This window comes from Mangifera indica, chromosome 4 (assembly GCF_011075055.1).
Source record: "Mangifera indica cultivar Alphonso chromosome 4, CATAS_Mindica_2.1, whole genome shotgun sequence".
Taxonomy (NCBI): Eukaryota; Viridiplantae; Streptophyta; class Magnoliopsida; order Sapindales; family Anacardiaceae; genus Mangifera; species Mangifera indica.
The window spans coordinates 10,460,574-10,478,179 of NC_058140.1; positions in this window are offsets into that span (position 1 = coordinate 10,460,574).

Genomic DNA, 17,606 nt, shown 5'->3' on the forward strand with positions numbered 1-17,606 from the left:
TCAATAGAAAATTGCTCTCAAAGATCCTGGTATGTTGAATTACTTTCTTGGCATCAAAGTTAATTGGTTGAATCATGGGATTTTGTTATCTTAAGAGAAGTACATTAAGGATATTTTTTGTAAAGCTAATATGAGCAATGCAAAACCTGTTTTTACTCCTTCTTGTCCCATAATCAAATTTGTGCATAAAGACTTTGAAGGCTTTGATGATCCTACATTGCATAAACAAGTAGTTGGTAGCTTGCAATATTTGTGTATCACAAAACCTAAAATTGCATTCTTTGTTAATCAAGTGGTACAATACATGCATTAGCCTAGTAAAACTTATTCGCAAGGTGTCAAATGAATCCTAAGATATTTACAAGTCATTATCGGTTATGGCTTGTTTATTCACAAATCAAGCAACTTTGAACTTGTTGGTTACTATGACATAGATTGGGGCGACAATTTAGATTATTAAAATTGGATATCCTATTGAAACGACTCATGTTATTTGGTGTGATAATTTGTCTGTTATATATCTTACCATGAATCTCATCTTTCATTCAAGGTCTAAACACATAGAAATTGACTTACATTTTGTGAGAGATCAAGTCTAACAAGAGTTGCTCAAGCTACAATACTTGTCTTCCATAGACCAAATTATGGATGTTCTAACTAAATTGATGTTCAAAAACAGATTTCTATTCTTGAAGGACAAGCTAACTACTTTTGCCAAACTTATAGGCTTGAATGAGGGTGATATGAACAAATCTTGCATATCTTTAACAATATATTTTGTTGTATCATATCCAGTTATATAGCATATCTTTCACTAGATATATATATATTTTGTATCATATCTAGCCATAGAACATATCTTTGACCATATATTTGTTGTATCATATCTAGCTATATAACATAACTTTGATCATATATTTTGTTGTATCATATCTAACTATATACAACTCTAATTTCACTTTAATTTGTTAAGTTTGTTCCTAACATATCTTTCACAAGTGTACTATATATATTCACGTTAATGTAAATAATGATTTGCCTTTGGATTGCCAATATTGTTTAGAATGACATGTGCACACAAAATTTGTAGACTTAATTTATATGGGCTCTACTACAAACATGTGAACAAAGATGCTCAAAAGAATTCCCTATGCAACTAACCTTAAAGAAAACATTAAAGTCTTTGGATGCTTAAATGAAATAAGTTACTGGTTGAGCAGCCATACTCTTTTGTAAACTATCAACGGGGCATAAGTCCCCATTCTCTCATGTTAATGTTCAACACAAACTCTTGAAATAGATAAACTCCAGGAGCCTAAGTCCTCAAAGTTTGTGTCTTTATTTATGAAAGGATTGTGAGAGTATGTATGTTAGGGTAGGCACCCTAAAACCAATCGAATTCGACATTTGTTGATGTAATTTTATATTAATAATTAATAAAAAGATTGTTTGTTAATCAATTCATATGTTAACTATTTATATGATTGTATGAATAATATATCTTTAGATTGGTATAGTCGTGACAAAAGGATCAGATGACTGATCATGAGAACCTTATGTACACATTAAACGATCATTCTAAAAACGTCTGTAATCTTGACATTTTAATGAATAAGGGCACGTGTACGGTGATGGGATTATCATAATGTTAAGTGACCCCACTAAAAGTTGTTATAGTTCTTAAGTATTGCAGTTATTGTAAACAGCTTGGTGTAACACATGGGTACATGTTGTAGATGTGTTCATGAAACTGACCCAACCAAAGGATATGCATATGGATGATTACTCTAGTATCTATAGAATAAATCCTCTAAACACCGCAGTTATATGTGATCCTTTGACTTAAGGTCGTTAAATCGTCTTGTGTAAGGATTGATATAGTTTGATGTTATCTAACGTACTATCGTAATTAAGGTAATTATAAAAATAGTACTGAGTCATACCATGAGATACATAAAGGTTATGATTGATCAATAAAACATTCATCGCTTTTAAACATAGAATAAGATATCTCATAAGAGAATACTGAAATACATTTATGATTATTTGAATCTCCCACCACAATAGGATGAAGTTATAACCTAATCCATGTTAGTCATTGATGTATATCAATTTATAACGAGGAATCACTGAAATAGACACATTTTTATGTTTCAGTCTTAAAAGATATTAGTTGATGAAATGATTGAATTGCACGCAATCATAATATTGTAAAATCTTAAGAGATGTTTGCTAACATTATATCGTTTGGGTGGCCATGATGCTTTATTACGTGGTATCAAAAAGTCTTTCAATAGTGATATGTTGTGATGTGGTAAGAATGGACAATGGCATGGGGAGATCCTGCCTGCAAAAAATCCATAGGTTTGGGGCAGCCGTGCCTCTATCATTAGTAGCAACCAATTTCATGTTAATAGAGAGTCGATACCAATAAAAGAAAGATATTGATGTGAAAGCAACCATAGGCTTAGCAATGCATAGAAAATCAGGATTTTGAAATCTATAGATGTTAGATAAAACACCTGGAATTAGGGTTTGCAATACCCCGAATATTCCAATAGATAATCTTTCATAGAGAAGAAGTTTTAGATCGACCCCTTATAGTTATAGTATAGGATAGGGTAAGCGATATCTCGAACTGCTTGAGACTTTTGTTGTTGTTTGATGCATTTTTGCTGAGATTTAGAAACAATAGGCTCAAAGCCATCAATATCAACCCCATTAACACAACAACTGTAGTCTCATATTGAAGGGTTTGTAATTCCTTATTGTCAGTAGGAGAATCAGGAAAATTTATTGGACAAATTTGATCATCAATAGAGACATTATCGACTCAGTAGAGAGCTTATAAGTCATATATATATAGGGATTAAATCAAACCTAGAGGCGAGGATTATTTGGGGATAATCCTAATGTTTAGAAAAGAGAGAAAGACTAAAAAAGAATTTGGTTTGTCTATGCCTTGACAAAAATGCATGATCATACCCCTTTAATGTGCTAATCATGCACTTAGTAGCGATGGTGTCAACCATGCAAATGCATAGCATGGCATGGTTGAGACCATGAAGAATAAAGACATAACACAGTTGGCCAAAAAGATGTTTACTATACAAGCCTTGAAACATGTCAGTTGTGCATGTTTACACGTCATCATGCATGTATGTGTGAATGAAGTTCTGCATGCTCAAAATTCTAGTAAAGCTAAGACACCTACACACACATACACATGTATGTGTGTTTAAGGCATAATTATTTACGTATATAGATAGACAAGAAAAAAGTGAAACCCTAGTCATTAATCACTCATTCTTTCTCTTCTTCTTGTGAACACAAAATTGTCCAATTGGAGAACCTTAACAGCCTCTTCCTTTGGATTACCTCTCTTGTGTTGTTCTGCATGAATACCAAGACACCACTCTTCTCTTTCTCTTGACGTAGAATAATTTGAAGACTTTTATACCAATCAATGAAGTTACTTTTAATAAGTTTATTCTATTTTCGAGAATTGATCAATGCGTTGGGTTTGACATGGTGATTTTATGTTCTATAACTTATAGATAAAAAAATTAGCAATTTTATTTAATTATTAATATTCATTTTAATTATGTATTTAATAATTAAAATGCTCCGACTATTTTCCTCAAGCCAACAGTCTTCACTATTATACTTGGGAAGTTTTGGTAAACTTCGTGATAAACCAAGATCTCGTCACATTAATTTTCCCTTTCTCTTTGGTGAACAAGTTTAAGTTAATCGAATGGGTAAATTTCAAATTAATCTCTAAAAGCCTACGATCTCAAAGTAGGTATTACCCTAACAAATTATATGACCTCAAATGTGACAGTTAGTATCAGTAGGGTAGATACTACATATCTTCTTATATCGACAAATGCATTCCCCCACTCATGTCTCTAATATATTTCACCTTCACTTTGACGAACAAACAAAATACATTAATTAAGTTGGATATAATATAAATAACTCCTAATTTTTCACCTAGTAGAAGTTTACCTTTTGTTTTGGTGAATAAGGTTTCAACGAGCAAGGGGCTTAATTAGGGCATCTTATTAAAGGACATCAATTAAATTTTAGACTTAATATTTAAATTGAGGGTTTTATTAATTAGTTTCATCAGATTTTAAGCTATATGTTAGGTGATATTTGTAAAATAAAACCTACACATACATTTTACAATGTAAAATAAAACTATGCTAGCATACAATCATAACTAATGTTAAGCCCCTTGACCCAAGAGAAGTTTGACTAGTCAACCTAGGTAAATCTTCATCTTTGAGTCTTTGTAGTTGTCCTTTCATCTCTAGTTTTCAACTATTATATGATTTTGTTTCCTAGTTACAAAATTCTACAAAAATAAAACAACCTAATCTAAAAGAAGAAAGGGGATAAAGACAGGGCACATAGACCCTATTAAAGAATTACAACCTAAAAATGAAATAGAAACCATCCACAATGGGTTCTTTAGCTGTGTACTAGGCACCATGCTTACATACATCCATACAAATACATACCAATTAAAAATAAAATTTTAATTATTATTATCCCAAGTGTCAAATTATTTTGATTCCTGAAGTTTTACAAAATTATAATCCAACCTAAAACTCAAGAAAACCTTAATTTAGTTTAAATTTGACAAAACATCACTAAATTGAAAATTTTTATTTTACTAGGCATATAGGTATGATGTCCAGTCGTGTATCTGAAATTCACTAAAATTTTAGAATATTACACAACTAAAGTCATAATTTTGGTACAGTTGGAAAGAACCAAGGTGGCTACCATTAAAGATAGATCACGACTGGACAAAAATTGGTCCAATCGTGCAAAGCATATGGTGCCAAGCACTATCAAAGAGTCACGGCTAGACTAATTTTTGGTCTAGTCGTGCAAGACTAATGGTAATAAGGTACCATGAAACAATCACGGCTAGACCAAAGATTGGTCCAATTGTGCTTTATGTTTTTTGGGTTTTCCAATTATAGAAAATCCAGAAAATCTCCCAATTTTCAAAGCCTATCACCGGGGTGAGGGAATACGACAAGTAAATTGCATTCCTTCTTGTGGCAACCCTTGAATCATGCAAACAACACAACTTGAAAGTGATTTTGTGTAACAACATGAAACCTATGACATTCAACCAAATCAAACCTGCATGTATCAACAAAATACAAACAAAAATCAAGAATCATCACTTAATAATTTAACATAGTTTGCATTACACATGATACTTAACAAATTATGCAACAACACCATTACAAATCATCTTTTCAATTTTTAACCAATCTTGATTAATCTAATTACATGTTATCAATATATAAAATTAATCAAAACAATTAGCAAATATAATTTTCATGAATATATGCTAAACAATGACTTTGATGCCATTGTAGGGTTTTTCAAGGTCCCAATAACCCGTAGCATAACAAAATTTAAAAATTTTAAAAACAAACAAACCTAAAAATCTTTACCAAGATACCTGTTTTAAATATATATTCATGAACATACAAAACACATAGAGGGTGTTTTATCCTTGAGGGGTCGTTGCCCCCTAAGCTTTGTCTCGATACCACCTAAGAACAAAATTATACTTTTAATAAGTATCCATGGAAGTTCAGTGTCTTATGCTAACTTTCATGTCACTTGAGCTTGAAAATCAACATGAGAAAATGAATGTCTAATCCATACTTGCACACCTTCGAGAGTTATATGACACTCGTATGAGGGCTAAACGATATGAGGTATCAAGTACACTATTTGATTGCAAACTCTCTAAGGGAGAACAAGTTGCCCCTCGTGTGGTCCAAATAATGGGTCATATTGAACAGTTAGCGAGCTTGAGCTTCATCATGGATAACAAACTTAGCATTGACCTGGTGCTAAAGTCTCTTCCTAAATCATGGGCTAATTTGTTATGAATTTTATATTGAAGAAAAAGGAGAAAACCTTTAGGAGTTGTTGTATATGTTCGAGCAGGCTAAAAAGGAAGTACAAAAGATAGTTTCGACTAATCTACTTATAGTCGAAGCCTAATCATCAAAAGATCAAGGCTAAGCCTAAACCTAAAACAAAGAAACAACCTGATACTACTACTCAACCTATAGGTGGTATGGGAAAAAGAAAGGTTGTCTACTTCTACTATAACAAGCCAAGTCATTGGAGGAGATATTGCAAGCTCTTTCCAAAGAATAAGAAACAGAAGGCAGTTAAAGCCTGTACTTCAACTATACTTGTCATTAAGATAAATTATTCTCCTTGTTCATCCTAGGTTATAAACATAAGATGTGGTTCTCATATTTGTTCTGATTATAGGGACTACAGTAGAGTAGATTGTTCACCAAATGAAAGGTTGACCTACATGTTAGAAATGGAACACGTGTTGCTATATTAGTTATAGGTGTTTATTATCTTAGATTGCTTATTGGGTTAGTTTTAGAACTAAAACATTGTTATTATGTACCTTTTGGTTTGAGAAACTTATTTTTGTGTTTGTTTTATATAAAAGGGGTATTCATTTTTTTTTTATAGTGGTATTATAACTATTAGTTGAAATAATACTCTCCATGAAACAGTTGAATCATATAATGGTTTATATATTCTAAAACTAGATAATGAAATTTTCAATATGTAAAATAATAAACGATCACAATCGAATGATTTGAATATTACATATTTATAACATTATAGGCTAGACCACATAGGATTAAAACATATATCAAGATTTTTTAAACAAACAATCTTACAATCATTTGACTTCTAGTCATATGATGAATGCGAATCATGTCTCTTGTGTAAAATAACCAAAGTAACCTTTATTAAACATAGTGAAAGGGCGACTAAACTATTAGGAATGATTCACAACGATGTGGTGGACCCATGATAATGCATAATAGACATAGGAAAACCTACTTTGTCATATTTATTGATGACTTCAGTAGATATGCCTATGTATTTTGATGAAACACAAGTCTGAATGTTTTGATAAATTCAAAGAATTCAAAAATGAAGTAAAAAGATAACTTGGGAAACAAATTTAAATCCTCCAAAGTGATCGAAGAGGTGAATACTTGAGTATTGAATTCAAACATTAACTAAAGGAATATATTATCTTAACTTATTCTTCTTGATACACTATAATATAATAATGTATCTGAACAAAAGAATAGAACCTTGATGGAAATGATCAAGTTTATGATAAGTTTTACTAATTTACCTATGTCTTTTTAGGGTCAGGCTCTAGAAACTATTGCTTATACATTAAACCATATCTAATCTAAATCTGTAGATAAAAATCTCTGTAAGTTGTAAACTAGGCAAAAACTCAATCTAGATTACTTGAAAATTTAGGGCTATGAATCTTATATTAAGAAATTGATTTCAAATAAGTTAAGAGCTAAGTTTGAAAAGTGTATCTTTGTAAGGTACCCAAAAGTTACTAAAGGATATTACTTTTACCACCTAGAGTAGCAAAAGGTCTTTGTTGCTTACATCGATCTATTCCTTAAAAATGAAATTATTCTAAAGAGAACTAGTAGGAGGAAGGTGGAGCTCGATGAAGTTCCTGTACTACAATATATCATAAATGTTAGACAAGACGATGTGCCACTACAGATGGTTAAGCATGATAAGAAGTTCCTCTACCTTAGGTGGACCAACCTCAATGTACATGAGAGCTACATAAGTTTACTCAAGTACGTTATAAGCAAGAGATATTTCATTTTCTCTTGACTCAACATTGTGACATACTGATCGTTAATGATGACGAACCTAAGACTTACAACGATGTTATTTCAAGTCTAGATTTTGATAAATGTTTGGATGTCATGAAATTTGAACTAGACTTCATATACCAAAACCAAATATGGATTTTAGTAGATACACTTGAAGGGAAAAACCCGTAGGGATAAATGGATTTTTAAAAGAAAACTAACATGGAAGGTAACGTGCACACCTATAAAGCACAACTGGTTGCTAAAGATTTTACTCAAAAATATGACATCAACTATAATGAAACCTTTTCGATTAAGGCTAGATTTGAGTCGAATCGAGCTCGAGCTCAAGAACTCAGGCTTGTCGAGCTCGTTATGCTTGAGCTCAAACTTGACTCAAGTTCGGCTCGACTCGTTTCAAATTCGAGTATTTGTTATTAAAACGATGTCGTTTTAATACGTATTAGTCAAAACGATATCGTTTTGTATCAAAAATTTTAATTTATAAACTTTGATAATTAAGCTCGAGCTGGCTTATTTCGAGCTTGTTCGAATAGAGCTCAAGCTCAAGCTCGAATAGACTCGACTCGAATCTAACCCTATTTTCGATAATTTTTATGCTTAAATCTATCGGGATTATGGTTGTTGTAGTCACATACTATGATCGTGAAATCTTTTAGATGGATTTTAAGATTGCCTTCTTGAATAAAAACCTTGTAGATGATGTCTATATAGTGCAACTTGGTGATTTCATTCTTATTGGATAGGCAGACAAAGTATGCAAGCTAGAAAAGTCTATTCATGGACTCAAGCAAGTTTCAAAAAGCTAAAATACTCATTTTGATAAAGTTATTTAGAAGTTCAGATTTATCAAAAACGAAGATGAACTATATATGTATAAGAAGTTTGTGAGAATTTGATTGCATTTCTGGTATTATATATTGATGACATCTTAATTATTAGAAATGGCGTACCAAACTTATAATTGGTAAAGCCTTAGTTATCCTATTATTTCTCTTTGAAAGATTTAGAAAAAGTAGTTTACATTCTTAGGATTAAAATTAATTAAGATAAAAAGTGTAAATTGTTAGGCCTAAGTCAAAGCGTGTACATAGATAAAGTATTGACTAGATTCAATATGAAAGAATCCAAGAAAAGATTTCTACCCATGTCCCATGGTGTATATCTTTCAAAAGATATGTGTCCTAATACATAATCTGAGAGAGATAAGATGAGTATGATTTGATATGCCTCAGTTATAGGGTCATTCATGTATGTCATGCTATGTACGAGGATTGATCTCTCATAAACCTTAAGCGTTTGCAACAGATATCAATCTAATTTATGTGAAAAGCAATGGATGGTTGTCAAGAACATCCGAAAGTACCTAAGAAGAACTAAGGATGTATTCTTAGTTTATGGAGGGGAATCTGAACTCACTGTAAGTAACAATAGTGATGCTAGTTTCCAAATTGACTGAGATAATTATAAATCCCAATTAGGGTTTGTGTTTTCTTTGAATGATGGTAAAATTAGTTAGAAAAGCTCCAAGCAAAACATAGTGGTTGATTTTACATCAAAGTTTGAGTAGATTGTCCTCTCAAAAGCAATAAAAAAGATTGTATGAATTACAAAGTTTATAACTGAACTTGGGTGATTCTAAGTATCATCGAGTTAATTGGGCTCTATTGCAATAACAATAAAGTGATTGTTCAGGCAAAGAAGTCACGGTCTCATTAAAGGTCGAAACATATATTCAGACGATATCACCTAATTTAAGAGAGTATTCAATAAGTGACATACAGATAACAAGGATTAATAAAGATGATAATTTGACTAATTCACTGACAAATCCTCTGTCACAAAAGAAGCATGATAGACATGTAGTTGAGCTCGATATTAGATATATAATCGATTGATTATAGTGCAAGTGGAAGATTATTAGGGTAGATTCCTTAGAGCCAATTGAATTTGACATTTGTGGATGTAATTTTATATTAATAATTAATAAAAAGATTGATTGTTATTCAATTCATATGTTGACTATTTATATAATTGTATGAATAACATGCCCTTAGAATGATAGCACTGTGATAAAAGGATCACACAACTGATCGTGAGAACCTTATGTACACATTAAATAACCATTCTAGAAATGTCCATAATCTCAACATTATAATGAATAAAGGCACATGTAATGATAATAAGATTATCATAGTGTTGAATGACCCCACAAAAAATAATGACAACTCTGACATGTCAAAACTATTATAGACAGCTCGGTGCAACACATGGGTGCACATTATAGATATGTTTATCAGACTAACCCAACCATAAGATATCCATATAGATGGTTGTTTTAGTGTCTATAAAATAAATCCTCTAAATACTATAGGTGCATATAATCTTTTAACTTCAGGTTATCAGACCCTTTCATATAAGGATCGATATAGTTTGCACTATGTAATATACCATCATAATTGGGGTAACTATAAACATAGTAATTGCTCATATCGTGAGATACATGAAGGCTATGATTGATCAATAAAGGATTCGTTACTTTTGAGTACAAGAGAAGATATCTCAAATAAGAATATTGAAAGACATTTATGACTACTTGAATTCATGGCCACAATAGGATGAGGTTATAGTCTAATCCATGTTAGTCATTGACGTGTATCAGTTCATAACAAGGAACACTAAGATAGGCATATTTCTATGTCTCTACCTTGAAAGATATTAGTTGACTGAAGGATAGAATTGCATATAATTATGATATTGTAAAAGCTTAAGAGATGTCCACTGACACTCTATCGTTTAAGTGGCTATGATACTTTATTAAAGGCTAATGTTGGTTTGTGTCCAAATTCACCTTAAATGTTGGTTGTGTATGTTAACATGCTAATCGTGCATGTATGTGTGAAGGCAGTTCTGCATGCTTAAAATTCTAATAAGCTCGGACACTTACACATATATATAAGACATAATTATTTGTGTATATAGATAGACAAGAAATGAGTGAAACCCTAGCTGTTGATCACTCATTCTTTCCCTCCTTCCTGTGAACACAAGATTGTCCAACCGGAAAGCCATAGTAGCCTTTTCACCTGGATTACCTCTCTTGTGTTGGTGTTTCTTGTGAATACCAAGACCCTACCTCTCAAAGGTTAGATAACATTCAGTCTCAGGCCACGTGAAGATTTAGAATAGCCATCAATGTATGTATAAATTTAAAACACCATATGTGTGTTTTATATGTTCATGAATATATGTTTAAAACAAGTATCCTAGTTAGGGTTTTTAGGTTTGTTTACTTTTAAAATTTTTAAATTTCACTACAGTGTTGGTTATCAATGCCTTGAAAAACCCTACAATGTATTGCTTAACTTGGTCTTAATCGTAAGGCCATGTATTAACCAAATCAGAGCTACATACATAATTAAAGAAAATAAAAATAAAAGAAAAAATTGTTTTGTAGAAAATGTTTTTCATTCATGCATTACATTTGTCTAGAGAATCATAAGAGCATGCTAAAAGATTATGTGACTTAAGTCTTGGCAAATAAGCTGTAAATGTTGTGTGAATGATCATCTATATAATGGTTTATATGACCAAGCACTTATTGACTGCTTAGCACTCATTCCACTATCTTGTATATTTTGTAGGTAATAAGTTAGCAACAACAAAAGGACATGATCCATATGGTGTAATGAGAAGGGGAAGAACTCTAAAATGTATGAACTAGATAGTTTGATTTCATTTTTCCTTGTGAGACTTATGTAAGAATATTTGAATGATTTAATTTGAAAACAATTTTAAATGCTTTTTGCTTCTAAATTAGAGAATTTGTGTTCATGAGAATATTTTATGAGATGGGAATTTTTTGAGGATTTTATATGACAAAATAGCCTTAATCTTTTTATGGGTGCAAAATATTTATTTTATGTTTTCACTAAGTTTTAAGCTCATTAAAACTATTTATTAAATCATTGCATGTCTTTCAAGCATAAGTTTGTTGTAAGAGCACACCAAAAGGGTACACAATTGGAAGCGGTGTTATAGTTTGATATTTGACCACATAGTTTTAGGAAAATCAAAAATATTTTTTATTTATTAAGTAAAATAATGTGTGCAAAATTGTTAAAAGAAATATGAAATCCTCACTTGCACACTAACTATTCCTACTTGTCAATCATTATAAGTTTTTCTTTTTCTATTTAATTTGATATAGTAAATTATCTAACTTAAAGTGTTTGTTTTGAAGATGAGACACTTTAGAAGGATCAATGGGCTCCCAAAAAAGGTTTTAAAGGTGCTTGAACCACTAAATGAAATTTCAAAGCCCTAGGATTAGATGCCTTAACCATCATTATGCCAAATTAAGAAAAGATTCATTATGCCACTTATTCGTTGAAAAGCAATGTCAAAACATAGTAGAATGTAACACCCCTTTCTATATACATATCCTTACCCAGAATATGGATCTAAAAAGACATGTTGAACAAAATATCATCCCAAAACACAAGGAAATTAAAAGCATGATATTTAAACTCAACCAATATGTAACGTGCAAAAAGGTGTAAAGCTAACAAATGAAATATTAATAATAATTAACTCTACTCATCATATCCATACATAAATGTCTAGTAACATATTCCAAATAGATAATGTGCATACATAAGCCCATGAATACATAACATGAAAGTCCAGAAACAACTAGCATAATGAGAAGAATGTCCTTTCTTTCATGCAACAATCGAACCTGAACTATTGGTTCCTTGCATACCTCGGTAGTTATCTCGTCTAGTAGTAAAACCACACATGGAACAAGGTGAGTGATAAACACTCAATACGTACGTAACCTTTCGACATCTTGCATATAAAAAATTCATAATTAGTGTTCCAACTTTCACAAAATGGTACACTCATGTGACCACTCCCTTAATAATGTCATCCCAGATGATTATTACCATAATTAAACTTTGACATCCTAGATGTCATGTGAAAGCATACAATATCCCAAATGTCTATCATATTAGTGCACATAACATAATGTTGGTCAAGCTTCAAGCTAATAATACCCTGGTCACATGAGGAATCAGGTCGCAATCACTTCTTTACATATATGCATAACTACGAGGTTGCTGCAAAATTACTATCTTAGGATAACCCCTACCTCAAGTGTATAGGTTATACATCTCACTAACAACATGAGGAATAAAATGTAACACTCTTTTTTAGATAAATGTTTTAAACAAAATATGAATCTGAGGAAACGTGTCCAACATAAACGTTGACCAATCACAACAAATAAGGTAAGATTTAAACCAAGCTTATTGGAGTTTCAGGTTGAGCTCGGCTTAAATGAGCCTAAAACATGCTCAGCTCAAGCAAGTTAGAGCTCAAAACCTGAAAGTTCAACATTTTTGAACTCGAGCTTTAGGGTGTTTAGCTCGCGAGCTTAAAAATTTTAATACAAAACAACATTGTTTAGATCAATATGCATTAAAATGATGTTATTTTAATAATGAACTAAACTAAACTAAAAGATTGATTCAAGCTCGAGCTCATTTGAAGCAAGCTCAACGAATGCAAGCTTGATTTGGTTCGAATCGAGTCCTAACAACAAAATATAAAGCATGATCATAAATACTTAAACATCAATACATGCAAAAAGGTGTATTTGAAATATTCATAATAAGAAATTCCATCATCCCATAATAATTACTATGTCTCAAATAACAATCCCAACATAAACATGCATAAACAATACATAGTCTCAAACTGATTATTCTATGTCTCAAATAACAATCCTAACATAAACATGTATAAACAATACGTAGTCTCAAACTGATTATCAATACATAAACTCAGTGTAAACTCTAAAAATATTATAAATGCCCCTCAACCTTATGCAACCTCTTGAGTTGGACCCTTGGCTCCTCATATGTCCTATTACTCACCTCTATCTATAAAATCACATGAATAAACATGTGAGTGAACAACACTGAGCAAGTAGGTGACATCACAAGACCTTGCACAAAGCATCTCATAAACTGTGTTTCGTTACTATATTGTTATATGGTTACTTTCGGATTTTTTCGGCATCCTCTTATACCCCTCCATCTTATCTCAACATCCTTGTGCCCTAACTATATATCCCAATAGGTGGCATCTAGTTGTCATAATTTTTTTTTTCAAAATTTTGACAACTCACTTATATAAAATTTATCTGACACTATATGCTAAAATTAATATCTTATCATCACCGACCAACTTAAACCTTTAATTTTTTTATAAATTTGAAATTGTCAGCATATATATTTCCAAACCACTCATATAGTTTATTCTATCTTTAATTTAATAATCAAAACCAACAATAGAAACCTATAACAGAACAGTAACATTCTCCTAACTACTATGCATCACTAAATTAAATCAAATAACTTTCTCATCCCATTATAATTTTTTAAGGCCAAATCACTATTTGCCACCCAAGGTTTGATAAAATGACATATTCTCATTTTTTAAGTTTGAAAAAACCATTTTCTCACCCATCTATCAAAGTCAACCATTAGTTTTTACAATTAAGAAGTATTTATGTCATTTTGTTCAAATTTTATTATATGAGTGTAATTAGTTGTCATTTTGTCCTTGAGGTTTAAATATCATTATTACACTCATATAATGTCACTTTTTAAAATATTAAGGGTGTTCATGAATTTTTTCAAAAGTTTAAATATGAAGGATAAAATAACAGCTAATTGCACTTATATAATAATATTTGAATAAAATAACATTAATACTCTTGAAAAATGACATTGCATGTTGTTCAAATGTAATATTTAAATTTCCAAAAACCTTTAAAAAATTTTCATTGATACACCTAATATTTTGAAAGTTTATTGTTCACTTTCAAACATGTGATTAAACGTCATTAACATCCTTATAAACATTTGTATTAGTGAATTTTTTTTATTATTTTTAATTGAGTGTAAATGTTATTTAGCTTAAATTTAAAAAAAAAAAAATTTCAACAATTTTATAAGAAAGTTAACTGATTTTTTTTTAATAAATTTAACAATTGAGAGGAAAAATAGTTTTTACAAACTTTTTTTTAAGTAGTTTTTTTAAACTTAAAAAGTGAGAATCCTAGATAAAAAATAGTTATTTGACCCTTTTTATTATTATCTGTATAGATAGAAAAATAACCCTTACAGTAAACGAAACACATGCATGCTGAATATGTTATCTTATAAGCTTTTTCTCTTGATAGAGAAGCTGATTCGATATCGATTCATTCACAGTTCTTTAGAAAAAAAGGACGAATTTAAAATAGCAAGTGGGATTTAATTTCTTTGGGGTAGTGGAATCGGTGTAACCAATGGAGTTTCATAAATTTCTACCCTTTTTGTATCTTAGGGTTGCGTGCGCACGCCACAATTTCCAATTTTGGAAACATTAATGATACAAAACATGAGAAAACACTTTCTGTAAATAGTGAATCTAGTTTTAATTTTAATTCTTACACCAATTCTTAATTTTATTCAGCTTCTACCTGCAACCCCATTTGCATATCAAGTTTTATGGCGGTAGATGATGCAAAAGCTCAATTCTTAATTCAAACTTTTGAGTTTTTTTTATCTCGTATTGAAATCAATTTCAATATCTAATTCAAGAAAGAACACACCAACTAGCAGTAACGTCTAATTGGCAATTGAATGATGCAATTCGACATTAAAAGAATACAAATACAATTGCGTGTTTACATTGAAATCAAAAGTTGCAAAAGCAGTGGTAGCTTTTTATGAGGATTCTCTACTATTTATATGACGAAAGAAATGTTCCCTAGATCAAATTTAAATAATATATTCTCTATCTAGTACTAAATATCTAATTAAATTAAACATTAATAATGGAAATAGTTTCATGGCTACCAGGGAATTCAACATTAACATATATATATATTTAACGCATAATAGTTTCAGGATGTTGATGTCACTTGTAGGTATTAGACAATTTATATCATTAATTTATAGATAGAATTATTAAAATGTTTATTAATAACAAATGTTTAATCCCTTGATTAACAAATGTTTTAGATTTGCATTAACTGTTTTAATATTGGGCTTAGGATTAATTACAAAACAGCTGAGCACTAGCTGTTAGCTATAATACGAAATAAATAAATTGTTAGGTCAATGTGAACACTCTAAACGCTTTAAAAATTAATAATTAAAAAAATGACTAAAATAATGTAACCCTTTCAAAAGGAAAAGTTATTCATCAATTATTATTAAGGTCAATTTTCAAACATAATTATTCCTTAAAAGTTTTCACGACCAATTCATCTATTGGAGCTACCACATTCCAAAGCTAATAAGTTTGACAATGGTAAGAATCAACGACAAGCTAGCTTCATCCTATTATCCAAATTAACTACAAATTAAACTTTTATAGAAAAAATCTTATATACTGATTTTTATATTATTATTTATGAAGATAGTAATTATTCACCTTTATTCATAGTTAGAAACTTCAAAACATTCACATGACAAATTGATTAAAAGTTTAATTATTCATTTCTTATGAGGTTTGACTATAATAGGAAAATACTATCAACTTTTCAAGATCGTAAAAAATCTTTGGCCAAGTTTCACTGAAACTTTCTTTAATTAAAATTTGTACGAGCCGATGATTACCTACATAAAAACGAAATGAGGTTTACTTAAGTTTGTTTGCTTATGTTTTAACAAAAATTACACGTGAGTGTAATAATTATCAACTTAATTCTCATAACTTGCAAAAACTATTACTTGCTTGGAGGAAATAATTGATAATGAATGAAATATTTGAAACTTTGCTGGGAGGAAATTATAACTTGCAAAAATTGTAGTAGAGTTTCAATTGAAAAAACAAATAATAGAAAATTTTCACACGTAGCGACTGTGCAAGTTAAAAGTTGCCACATAGAGTAAATTTGTTTGTCAAATGAAGAAAGGCTCAAATTTTCTCTTTCTCCAAACCCCGAAAGAATCCGCCCTTGGTTTTGCAAATAGAACGTGTCAGTGTTCTATTGACACATCATGCAATCAATTCCAAAATTTCCATGAAAGCCCCACGATTCTTGGGTCCTCTGGGACTCCGAGGAGCCAACTCTCCTCAACGCTACGAGTACTGAATTCTAACACTCGCTCTATCATGCTGACACTTGTTTATAGCCATCTTTCATTGAAACTTTGACTCCTTTTCTGATTCTCTAACGGAGGCTAAAATATCTTAGTTTGATTCACCCTAACAATTGTCTCTTTCTCCAAGAGAATACAGAGACATTTTATTGCAGTCGCGACTACACTTAGAAATATGCTTAAGAAAACCACCAAGTTGTTTTGGGGTACTCAGCAGCGCTCCATGTTTCCTTAAATAAAGAGGTTTATACTCGTCCAAAAACCACTTTCAGCTTTCCATATTAGACACTACGAAAGAATTGATAGCTTTTCCCTTCCTCCCCCTCCTAATTAGATCAAAACAAGTAAGTTCTATTTATAGTTCGTTTTATATCTTTTTTTTTGTTTTTTTTTTTTTTCATTTTCTATCGCAGCATCCATGTGTTTCTGAAAGAATCTAGCCATCGGTTTGATCTTAATCTGTGTTTTAATTATTTTTTATCTATTTTTATCCAATTTTCATCTCATTTTCCACCTGGATTTGCTTCATTTTCTCTAATATTCATCGTCTATAAAAGAATCTTTTACTTTGATTCTTTTATAGATGATGAAACAAAGTTAATACTTTTCCATTTCGTTTAAATTTTCGAATTGATATTCTCTTTTTAGTTGATTATCGTTGTAGTCTTTCGTTTTATTCGTGTGATCTTCTCAC